Raw genomic sequence first — 4,471 nt, 5'->3', positions numbered from 1 at the left:
TTTTTTCGCATGTATGTTTACAGTAGCAATGTGTTAATCAAATCATCTTGACAATTGTTTACAAACTTTCCCAGTGCACTGCCCCGCTGTGCGTCCACGCGTCTAACTATTTACTACTCTACGCTACGTAACTAATTCCCATTCGGCGCTCAAAGCTATTCACACTCTTCGAGTGTGTCGAGTGGATTTCAAGGGGATTATTATAATCGACGATTAGTTGAACTTAACTGCTTAAAGCAGTGACTGATAGCCGAGCGTAATTATTTGTAGATGGAAATCTCAATCGTAAATTTATCTAAATAATGTTTTGTCGAGCGAGTTTAATTATATAATTGGTAATTAGACTTGATCAATAAGTAATTTGAGCATTTTGAAAGTTAAAAGAGAAGAGAGTATTCCAAATATAGGCGACTTTTAGGCTTTAATTTGAAACTGGAGCTTTCATTTTCATCAAGCAAGACTGAGCGGTATTCATTCTTGGGCACCAAGACCAAGTGAACCTATTCACAGTTGCCTCAAAGTTGGGCGAGAATGTCTTCAGCAGGGAACTTTCCAACAACCTAAGTTCTAGATTTCCGAATAACTTCAGTGTCTTCTAAGCCGAGGTAGGCTTTATAATAATGGCAAAGGATTTGTTGTTTAATCTTTAAAAAGGTAAATATTTGTGCTGTTAGACAGGCTCCAGATTAATTGACCAGGCGCGCGAAACTGCCCGGCAAACGCTTACTTCTCTGTCCGTCTGTCGCGCTATATTGCAGGAAACGATTGGCGAAATAGTCAGGTAGTGCTCTCTTGAGGTTTCGTCTCCAGATAAAGTAAGTAAGCATAGGACTTTATACGGGTACGTGTGGACTACTTCCCGATGAAATTCTTAGCTGCGCGGGGATTTAAAATACAAAATCACTTGGCTATGCTAGATACGAGGAAATTGGTCACGGTCTAACAAAGGAGCTCGTGAAGTTGGACACAGCAAAACCCTCTTTAAAAAATGTCGGTCTTTAAAGGTCAAATTTATGGAGTAAGGCCTAAAAACTCCTCAAGCCTTAACTGTAGCAGCCGCTTGGCAAATCATAAGGAAGCATCACCACCTGCTTTTAAGTCGTTCAGCTATATCAAAATTAAGGCTTAGACATATTAGGTTTCATTTCTTCTAATGAGTTTTCGGGAATGAACCAGATTTCTTGTGAGTCTACGCAGTTTTCCCGTATTTATTGAAATCCGTTTTTTCGTTTTACCACAAGGAAGTATTATATTGTGGAGCATACTAAATCATCTTCTTTTTATTTGGCAACTAAGCGATTTTGGCTGAGTTCAACAAAGCATGCCAATCGTTTCTCTTCTGTGCCAACTGACGCCAATTCGAAATGCCAAGTAAAGCCAAGTCCTTCCAATGGAGGTCCCCACATCTTCCTCTGCTACCACCAGCGGGTTCCGAGTTGAATACTTTCAGAGCTGAAGCGTCAGTGTCCAATCGAACGTTATGGCCAAGCCGGCGGAGCCGCTGTATTTAAATTCGCTGCATTATGTCCATGTCGTTGCAAGGCCCATCAAGCTCATCGTTCCATTGTCTTCGGTACTCACTGTCGCCAACTCGCAAAGGCCCCTAGATCTCCGAAGAAACTTCCCCCCAACACTCCGAGGCTCCCTTCGTTTCCACTGCGCGTGGTTTTTGAACTACTACATCTTAATTGCCTACACGGTGCAACATTACACTTTTTGGCAGAAGTGATTCTCCGTTGGATTTCAAGGCTGACTTATTATCGACTTTAATTCGGGTTTCCAAATAAAAGAGTTTCTCTACTTTTAAGTCAAAAAATATATGGTTAATGTCGACTTTCTCCTCGCGGGTCTTTTCCAAGATTTGTCGTATGGTGAATGCTTGGTCTATGCCACATTTCTAAGGCTTACTGAGTTCGTTGACGGTGGGTTTCAGCCTTTTCGATGCATAGAAGGCTGATGCCGTGATAGTGGCGCGGTCGCCTTTCTTGTCGAGTGCGCAGAGCGCACTTTAATTCCAGTAGTCGGGCATGCGTTCATCTGACCATGTTTTGCATAAGTTTTGATGCATGCACTTTATCAACTCCTCGCCACGTAATTGCTATTCGTACCTCATTATAGTCAGGCGCTGGGAAATCGACTCCGTCTTCATCGACTGGGTGCTCGAAATCTTCTTTTCAGTGTTCTTAGCATTCAGTAGGTTGAAAAAGTGTTACCTCCATAATTTAAGTACGTTCTGAACATCAGTCACTAGGTCGCCATGGTTGTTCCTCAATGAGTTCGCTCTGGTTTTAAAACCTTCCGCAGCTCGCCTAATACTCTGGTTTTCCTGACGGCCAGCATTTCAAGCTATTCACACTCCCATATGCGTCTCGCTTCCCTTGTCAGCTCCCTATATCGGTCCCACATGGCTTGCGTTGCGACCGATCACAGCGTGGCCTTATAGGCGGCATCATTTTTCTCTGCAGCTTCTTAACAATCCACATCGTACCACTTGTTCTCTTGACCTCTCTGAAATCCGACTAATTCCTTTACGGCGGTACGTAATGAGTGGGAAATGTGGTTCCACTGCTCGCATATGTCGGTTTGTTGAAAAGTGGGCTCTGAGAGCAGGTGTGAGAGTCGAGTAGCGAATGCATTGGCCGCCTGTTGTGATTGCAGCTTTCCGACGTTAAGCTTTCCTTGCATTCTTGGCTGCAACAAAAAAAGGAGTCCGAAGCGATGTTGGCCCTCGGAGTCTTAAACATTGGAGCCATGGCTTCTGTCTATCACTACATGAACGATTTGGTCTCTCGTTTTTCGATTTGGAACCAGCCAAGTAGCATGATAGATCTTCTTATGCTTGAACCTAGTCCTACACACTATCTTGTTTCGGGCAGCGGTGAAGTCGATGAGCCTCAGTGCGTCATTAAACGTTTCGTCGTAAATGCTGAATTTCCTTCCTTGCCCACCCTAGCATTGAAATCGCCAAGAACGATTTTAATATCGTGACGGATGCAGCGCTTATATGTGTTCTCTAAGCGCTCATAAAAGAGATCCTTAAATGCCTCGTCCTTCTCTTCCTTCGGGGCTTGGACGAAAATGGGCAAGATGTTGAAGGACCTCGCTTTGATGAGGATTGGTGCTAGACGCTCGTCCACAGGGGTGAACGAATGTACTCGGCGATGGAGTCTCTCTCCCACCACCGAATTTGGGCTCCTTTACATGGCAGCATGTAGTAGACGTCGCAAGGTCCCTGGGTATGCAGTTACAGTTGCACGGCTATACTCAATCCCGAATCTTGCACCCTCGTTCGCACACTTGCAACGAGTGGATCTGTGAGTGACAGCAGAAAGAGTGAGGGATTCGGTGGGGCCACTCCGACTTATTCGGTTTAAGGGCTCGCTGAAGGCTGCAGCATCTGTTCAGCTTAGTTTTGGCTAAAAGCAGGCTTCTGTTGTATTGGAATGAACATCTTCAAAAACTCTCCCAGCAATGGGGTTGTTCACTGGGCTTGGGGCCCGTGAAGTAAAAAACAATTCCAACGGAAACCCCAAAACTGATATCTGCAGCGTCTTTTAGGTAGTAGGTGCGCCTGCAAGCCTACGTCTTTTGGAGCATGCAGCTCGCTATATAAACGTGTATTCGGTTAAGAAACCACCCCCGTCCCAGCAATGGGTTGTGGGCTGGGTTTGTGACAAGCCACGTAAAAACTCCTTCTGTGAAAAATAAAAATAAATCATCGGGTAGGACCTCCTGCGAACAGCATAAGAGTGTCTGACGCTCAGCCATCCTACAAAGGAACAAGCACAGAATAAACTATGTTTATACAGAAGAAGCATATCGCCAATTCCATATTATACTTTACACAAATATGTATGTATGAATTTGTGAATGCATCTGTGCTTTTGTTTCTCACACTAATGGATTTTGTGCCACCCCAAAAAATCCTACTTAACGCACTCTATCGACTTTTTCATGCAACAAAGGACATTCGTGGTGAAGGGTGATTGTCCTGGCTATGCCATAAAAAGCTGTGCAAATCAGCCAAGAAAACTTTTGCAAGTAAGCTAACGCAAAATGCGCTTTCCACACAAACACATTTTGCTGGTGTTTTAGCAGCGAATGGGGTGGTAATTTCAAGATTTTTATAAAAAAAAATATTATACACAAGAGTGAATGATTGTACTTACCGCTTATGCATTTGCTGGAGCTGCGATGATTTTCACTACTCGTGCTGACAGCGTGCGGCGTGGAAGAGGACGTACATACAGAGGACGATTTTTCTGTAGATAAAGAGTATAACATAAATGATTCGGCTTTTTACCAGGATGATTTCTTTTTTATAAATTTTTTTTTTCTTTTTTAATATTAAAAATATCGTTTAAAATTACTAAGTAAATTTATATGGAAACCACAATTTATTTCCATTTTATGGTTGCGCATCAAATTTGAACATTTTCCATGTGCTGCGTTAGGTATCATTTTTTTTTTT

The sequence above is a fragment of the Rhagoletis pomonella genome, unplaced genomic scaffold (genome assembly GCF_013731165.1).
Source record: "Rhagoletis pomonella isolate Grant_MI unplaced genomic scaffold, Rhpom_1.0 Rhpom_scaffold_00012, whole genome shotgun sequence".
NCBI lineage: Eukaryota > Metazoa > Arthropoda > Insecta > Diptera > Tephritidae > Rhagoletis > Rhagoletis pomonella.
This window is presented reverse-complemented; position numbering follows the sequence as displayed.